Genomic DNA, 8,460 nt, shown 5'->3' with positions numbered 1-8,460 from the left:
CATCTGGCTTCAAATCCCAGCAAGCTTTCTTTCCTCTGTGTTAAAACCCTCCCTAGTGAATGTCTTATGCAACTGTGAAGAGGTAGAACGGAAAAAATTTTTTCCTATTCCCCAAATCTAACTCTGAGGATTATTTTTAATGGAGAAAAGTGACATCAGGTGGGGCATGGTGGCTCACGCCTGTAATCCTAGCACTTTGGGAGGCCAAGACGGGTAACTCACCTGAGGTCAGGAGTTCGAGACCAGCGTGACCAACATGGTGAAACCCCATCTCTACTAAAAATACAAAATTAGCCAGACATGGCAGTGGGTACCTGTAATCCCAGCTACTCAGGAGGCTGAGGCAGGAGAATCGCTTGAACCCAGGAGGCAGAGATTGCAGTGAGCTGAGATTGCATCATTGCACTCCAGCCTGGGCAACAAGAGTAAAACTCCGTCTCAAATAAAAAATAAAAATAAAACTGACATCAAGCCTCATACCAAAGGCTGCTAGTAGTGAAGGCCTTTGTGGAAACTTCTTGGAATACCAGTCCCTGTAGGTCATTAAGCAACATGGCTTTGCCTCCTACTACTAAGTCATTCGCAGGAAATGCCTTTCACTAAAACGCTGTTGATTGCAAGTGACTTCCAAATCCAAATCAGCATTTTAGGTCTGTTTAATAGATCAATACAGTAATTCAGCCCTGGGTCCCTGAAATCATTTGTTTGGACCTGATGTCTATGTAGTCAGATTGAAGTATATATATTAGCATGTGCAGGGAATTACACAAATAACTTGCAATGAAAAATGTTAAACCAATTTGTGTGAAGGAGGGAGTACTCAACTCATTTCCAAGTGACTGGGATTACATGGGTCATTATAAAGGCAACATCTTCAACAAGCATCAAAAAGAAAAATAAACCTTTTGGCCAAAAACAAACAAACAAAAACACTCCATCATGTAGAGATGCTTTGGAGTTCAACTGAGCAGAGGTTACAAAGAAACTAGTAAAGAAAACCTAATATAAGTTGAAAAGCTTTTTTATTTTTGTTTCTTTTTAAAAAATCACTTCCACTCGACAGTGAAAGACTTTCCCAAGGGAAATAGTAGAGGACCTGTTGCTTGATTCTCTTAAACTCAGTGGACAAAACACCAGAGGGGAACAATTTTGCCTTCACTCCCAGAGGCACAGGGTCTATGTGAAACTAATAATAATTTTCCATTTCTAATTTTGATGACACAAAAACCAGAGTTATGTGCTTATTTGATCGAGTGTTGGATTGGATTTGAGCAGCAACATTTCATAGCAACTGAAGTCTGCTCATTATGTGTGCTGGGACGCCAGCCAAAATATTGTTACAATAGTCCAAAGGGAGTAAAATAAAAAGTTTTAACATGGATCCTTCCATCAGGAACAGAGAATTGGCAGTAAAAGAAAAATTTCATTACAGTTGAGGTGTGACTCATTTGTCAGGTATTGAAGTAAAAGAGGATTCTCCATAAGAGACACAAAAAAGATACCTTTCAAAATAGCGTAAAAGGAAGTTCTTTGCTGATCAATGAATGACGTGAATGTGTCCATTGATACAATGTTGTTTACAGTGAAGTCATGTACACACTCATTTATTCAATAACTCAACCAACAGTTGTTTTTTACCACAAAGTACTTTTTAAGTTTTATTTTGTTTTTAATTGATGCCTAATAATCCTACATATCTATGGGGTACAATGCGATGTTTCAATTTATGTATACATTGCATAATCATCAAATCAGGATAATCAGCATATCTATCACCTCAGCATTTGTCATTTCTTTGTAGTAAGAACATTCAAAATTCTCTTTTCTAGCTATTTTTTATATATACAGTACATTACTGTTAACTATAGTCACCCCACTGTGCAATAGAATACCAGAACTGATTCCTTCTATCTAACCCTAACTTTGTACTTGTTGATCAACTTCTTCCAATCTCCCCTCTCCTTTACCCTTCCCAGTGATTACAGGGAACCACTGTTCTACTCTACTTCTATGAGATCAACTATTTTAGATTCCACGTATGAGTGACATTGTGTATATTTGTCTTTCTGTGTCTGGCTTATTTCACTTAACAAAATGGCCTCCAAGTTCATCTGTGTTTTCACAAATGATAGGATTTCATTCATTTTTATGTCTGAATAGCATTTCATTGTGTATATATACCACTTTTTAAAAATCCATTCATCCATTGTTGAACGCTTAGCTACAACTACCATGTGATCCAACAAGCCCACTTCTAGGTGTACATCCAAAGGAAATGAAATCAGTATGAGAGATATCTTCATTCCCATGTTTATTGCAGCACTATTCACAATAGCTAAGATATGAAATCAACCAAAGTGTCTATCACTAAGTACTCTGCCAGATGCTGCCAGTACAAAGACGAGTAAGACTCAGTCCATGTATGAAAAACAGAAAGAGAAAGCAGGAAAAGGAGATGTATATTGATAATTACACTGTAATATTATGAAGCACAGAGTGTTAGGGCAACACGGAGGAACAACATCTTACCTGCCACCCACTGAGACGTGAGGACGTCCTCCTGGAGAACAAGACCCCTGAAATAGATCTTGAAATATGAAAATAAAATTTGCCTGACTAGAGAGGGTAATATTTATGAAATCATAGAGAGCAGGAGTTAAAAGAAAGAAACGAACACCAGAGTTATATTAAGAACTACGGGTCACTGAGTGCGGATGAAGTAGAAAGAAAATTGAAGGATGAGGAACAGGCAGAGGCAGATTGTGGTGGGCAGTATGAGCCTTCTCAAGGGGTGTGGGCTTTATTCTGGAGACTGAGATGCTCATAGAAGACAATGACAGCTGAGTAGAGAAGAGATTATGATGACACAAAAGTGGAGACAAGGTGATCAGTAGAGAATCTCTTATTATAATCATAGCAAGAAATAATGATGACCTGAATGAGGAAGAGTATGGGTAGCGTAAGGAAGGGACAAGGGAACACTTCCCCTTTGCCCTTTGAAGGGTCGCTGAAGATCAACCGACAAAAGACTGATTAATAGGAGAAAAGACATACACATTTACTTGATCACAGTTGTATGTGACACAGGAACCTTCAGAGTGAAGACCCAAAGACACAAAGGAAATTGTCCGTTTTTATGCTTAGATTCAACCAAGTATGAGCAGTCATGTAGAAATATGACTGGACAAAAAGAGTACGACCTAGTGCAATAGACTGGATGGGAAACAGGCCTGTCTTTCTGGAATCTTCGTGGCCTCTCTGAGCATGCATTCCTCCCTTCTAGGTATGGGGCGGAATCTATCCTGAAATGAGAGTTTTAGACCTATAGTCAAACAAAGCTTGTCAGATAATTTCCTTTTGGCCAGTTTTTGCACAGAAAGGTGGGGAGGGGAGAAGAGGGAAGTTAGAGTGATATTTTGAAGTTTTATGGCTGGTTTTGGGGAAAAGACATTCTGGTTTCTATGGCCCACCTTGGGAAGAGGGATTCTAGTTTCTATGGCTGGCCTCAGGGGACAAAGAAGGGATAGAGACAGGAGGGCAGGAGAAGATCAGAGAGAAACTTGTGCTTTTTTTTTTTTTTTTTTTTTTTTGCTTCAGATGGAATCTTGCTCTGTCGCCAGACTGGAGTGCAGTGGTGCGATCTCGGCTCACTGCAACCTCTGCCTCCCGGGTTCAAGAGATTATCCTGCCTCGGCTTCCCAAGTAGCTGGGATTACAGGCATGCGCCACCACACCCAGCTAATTTTTGTATTTCTAGTAGAGCCGGGGTTTCACCATGTTGGCCAGGTAGTCTCAATCTCCTGGCCTCATGATCTGCCCACCTCAGCCTCCCGAAATGCTGGGATGATAGGTCCAGCCCAAAACTTGTGCTTTTGAAGCTGCTTCTGAGGCCTTCATCTGGAACTATCATTTTCTGATCCCCAAGGTAGAAAAGAGAAGGCAGTGTGAAAAATATTTAAAGATAAAATGGGTAGAGCCTGATGATTGGATGTGGAGGATGGTGAGGGAGAAGGACAAGTATCTGAAACCTCAGAATTTTAAATGAGAAAGGGGAAGAGGGTAACAAAAGACAATAACACTTGGTCATAGACCCAGAATGTAAGAAGCTCAAAGAAACAGTGATAAAGATGGCACTAAGAGAGAGATCTGAGTAATCCTTGGTAAATTATGTCATTTCCCTGGGCTAATGACCTCATTTTTACTTGGAGTACTTGATTAGATGCCTTCTAATAACATATCCAGGTCTATATTTGTTTTCTAGTTTTCATTTTTTACTAGATAACATATATCTCTATGCTATATATAAAAGTGCCTGAGTACATTTTGGTTGATTGAATTTCAATCTAAATCTGCTAGTACTGAACTGTACCATACCTACTTTAAAGTCAGTTTCCAAGCCTGTTCTATAATGCTCTTTTAGGCCCATCATTTACTTCTCCTCATTTTTCTATCAGTGTCTTCTAAATAATGAGGCACAACTGAAAGTTTCTGTTTCATCTGATCATCCTGAAGCACAATTTTGATATGAATGAGCATCTTCATTATATAAATCTCAATTTTCAGTTCAAACCACTAGTATATAAGGCATTACATTTTCTGCTATTTGGAATCTCTGACTCAATCAGAGTTTACCTGTAAATATGAGTTAAGAAAATGATAAAAATCAAAACATAATTTTGATAGTTATTTGGACAGATAGAACAATGTCAACATGGCCTTTCTAATTGTTAGTAATCTGCCCTGACATATATATATATATATATATATTTTTTTTTTTTTTTTTTCCCTTTAACAAATATTCATTGAGCACTATTTTGGGGCCCTTGTAAATGCTTTTGTTGGGAAAAAAAATAGCAAGAATTTCTGCCATTATAGAACTTAATCCTAGTATGGGAAAATATTCAATTAAACGCGCGCGCGTGTGTGTGTGTGTGTGTGTGTGTGTGTGTGTGTATAGAAAGATAGATTAGAAAGATAGGTTAAAACTTGGGCAGAGTAAAGGATATTGGACTGAGGGGTTTCCTGGGATGTGGGACTTTCAGTGTTAAAACTGGGAAAGTCTCAGGCAAACTAGGACAAGTTGGTCATCCTACAGTGTGGAGGAGGGAAGTGGCAAACAATTTTAAAGAGGAAGCTCAGTGTCAGCTTAATTGAGACTATATTATCTGAGCAAGTCATGATGGAGGTGAGGAAGCTGGACATGTGGCTATCTGGGAGAAAAGCATTCTAGCTAGGAAAGAGCCAGAGAAAACACCTAATGTGAGACAACGCTAAGTGTGAATATGTTAGGTCAGTGCGAAAGTAATTGTGCAAAACCACAATTACTTTTGCACCAATTTAATACATAGAAAGTACATATTAAGAAAGATTATGTCTATAAGGCAGCAAAATAAAAAGAGTGAGGTATGAGTCAGAACAGCATTCAAATCTAGGCTCTTCTACTTCCCAAGACTCATATTGGATTTCTGCAAACTCCTTAAGGGCACAATTATGCATTGTGAGAAATAATAAAAATAACAAGTTTGGCTAGTCAGTGAATGGAAAGGGATTTAATAAAATTATATTTGTACCAAATCAACGAACCAGAAGAACTTTGGAACTAAAATTCATCACACTTCTTCTTCAATATCCTTTGAGTCATTTAGACTTTGTCAATATAAATAAACCCAACAAGAAACCAATCAGTATAATTTTTTCATAAATATTTCTGGTACTTAGTTTCTGCCTTGTCTTAATGATAAAATATGTGCATGAAGAATCCTGAAACAATCAATAAATATTTGGCATGACCTTAATAACCCCAGTCTTAATCTGTACCAAGACAAAGTCAGCATTTCACAAGAAAAATATAATCTTGCATTTTCTCAACATTTTAATTCTTATTGACAGCTTCTCTGGATAATTCACACCACAGAAAATCCTTAGCTGAGAAGGACTTCCTTTGAATTGGTTAGAGCTATTTCAGTAAAGCATGCAATTGTATTAAATTTTAGATTCATTTTGCACGTTGTGGACAGAGTGTACCTGTTCAGCTAGAGTGAATACTTCAAATAAAACCAGATTTACAAAGTCCACATCTTTCCTCTTTGGTTATTTTCTACTCAAGGATACATTTTGGCCTAACATGTACCAATTCACAGCAGAAGTCCCTTTCTTTTAACTTTTTACCACATCCTAAGCAATTCCTCCAAGGACTTCCTCAGCATTATCTGCAGATGGGAAAAGCAATTCACAATGCAATAAAATTTATAGCTCATAAAATTATGAATAAGCCAAACGTTAAAAAAGAAAAGTTAAACTAGGTTTAAAATGATTTTTATAATATCAACCACATGAATTGACACAGAAAATGAATTGCAAATGTAAGGGAATGCAACAACTAAATGCTCTGTGCTCTCTCAGTGCTAAATGGAGACTGTTGGCAGAGCACAGAGAGATTCAGGAAACAGTCAATGATTTCTCTCAGTAGAGGTGGCCAAAGTAAGGCCCAAAGTATATTTTTTAAAGTACATTAACCAGGTATGACTACATGTACATAAGCCCCAAAGAAGGAGGTACCTGGAAACGAGATTATGAAATCATGTGTCAACTCAAATCATTACTGTGGTTTTTATGTAAGAAAAATAAAAATATGGCAAATAAAGAATTAAACAAGTAAACCTTTTTTTTCTCTCAGTAGCAGAAGTTTCATTTTTAAAAGAAATATTAGAATACCTAGCAATGTTAGAACAGACTCGATTTTCCATTTCCTTTAGCTACTTATGAACACCTTTGGCCACAACGACATCGGAATCTAGAAGGGTAAGTAATGAAAACGTATTATAAATATCTAATTCAAAATGTGGGGGTCTCTCACAAGGTTTGTTGTTGGTGGCCTTTCATTTCTTACTATACACATTTTTCCTGGATGACCTCACTTATTTCATTGGCTGTAATGATTATACATTCCCAAATGAATATTATTATCACTCATATTCTTGTGCCCCAGGATGTATTTTTAACATGATCTGAATCTTTTTCAGTAACTTTAACCAGCATGCCTAAATTCAAGCTAAATATCCAAACTCAACCTGCTTTTGCCTCTGTATTCTCCATCCCAGTTAAACATTATTCACCCAAATGAGTGTGGGATGGCAGAGGAGGTAGAGACGGGGGGAATGTGCAGTCACTGTCTATACATCCCTCTGGGTCCAGTATTCCCAGCCCGATCCACATAATTAGCATATTTAGACGATGATACCTATGACATGTTTGTTGAGTTCACCTTTTTCTCTCTATTTCCAGTATTACTTTCTCTCAGTTCTATTCCCAGCCTTTCCTCTACTTTGCTGTCTATAACTGGGAGGCTGTCCTCTGCAAACTCTTTCTGAAACTCTCTTACCACTTGCTTCTACTTAATTTTGATCAATGGGGTACACATGGAAAATTGGAGGCTTGGAGAAAGGGGTAGGGTCAGGTTATTTCAAGTCAAACTGACCCAAATATACCACGTTTCTTAGGCTCAGGTCGTTTTTCTGGATGGAATTCACTTTTTTACCTTTTCCACATAACCAATTCTCACTTTCTTCATGTCCAGCTCAAGTATCACCTGATTATCTCCTCATCTCAGGGGAATTAATCAACTTCTCCCTCTTCTTGAGCACTTTAAAAATACCTTGAGTGTAGTATTGAACATACCAATGAAATTTATCCCTCACCAAAGACATCGATGTCTTGTTTATTATTAAATCAAATAAGTACATTTTAATTCTTGTCAATTTCATGTTTGACTATTCAGTTCTTCCTAAGTCTACCTGGCAATACCACTCCTGCCATTCTCATTTCTTCCTACACACTCCCACATAAGCAATGCTTTTTTTTGTCCTAAATATTGAAATCCTCCAAGAAGCCTTGCTTTCCCCTTGTCTTATTCTTCCCACCCTCCTTGAGTGACCTCAACCACTCTTATGGCTCCCTCTACCATCAGTAAACAGATGATTCCTATTTAATCTGTATCTCTGGCCCAGGCTGGTCTCCCCAACTTCAGATATGAACAGTCTGGGCATCTCTTTCTCTGTGTCCCATAGACTTCCCAAAGCAATATAACAACACTTGGTTCATTTTTTCCCTCATCCCCCACCCAATCTCCTACCAGCCACCGTCTTCACTCATCTGTGTCTCAGGGAATGGCACTGTGAAATTTCTCCAGCCAGAAATCTGGGAATCAAGACTGATTTTTCCTTCCCTAGCACAGATACTAAATCAGTCAGAAATTTTTGTAAATCTTCCCTCCTTAATGACTCATTAATCTGTACCCTGTTTCCTATCTCCGTTATAATGTCTGCTAATAGGCTCCTATCACTTATCACTAAGATTAGTTCCATACTACTTGGTTACTATGACCTCCTGTCCATTCTTCTCATTGCTGCTAGAAAAATGTTCCCTTTGCTCTCTAGAATGTAGTTCTGACCCCATTAATCC

Source organism: Macaca thibetana, chromosome 11, assembly GCF_024542745.1.
Source record: "Macaca thibetana thibetana isolate TM-01 chromosome 11, ASM2454274v1, whole genome shotgun sequence".
Taxonomy (NCBI): domain Eukaryota; kingdom Metazoa; phylum Chordata; class Mammalia; order Primates; family Cercopithecidae; genus Macaca; species Macaca thibetana.
The sequence above is the reverse complement of the archived record's forward strand: the minus strand, read 5'-3'. Positions refer to the sequence as shown.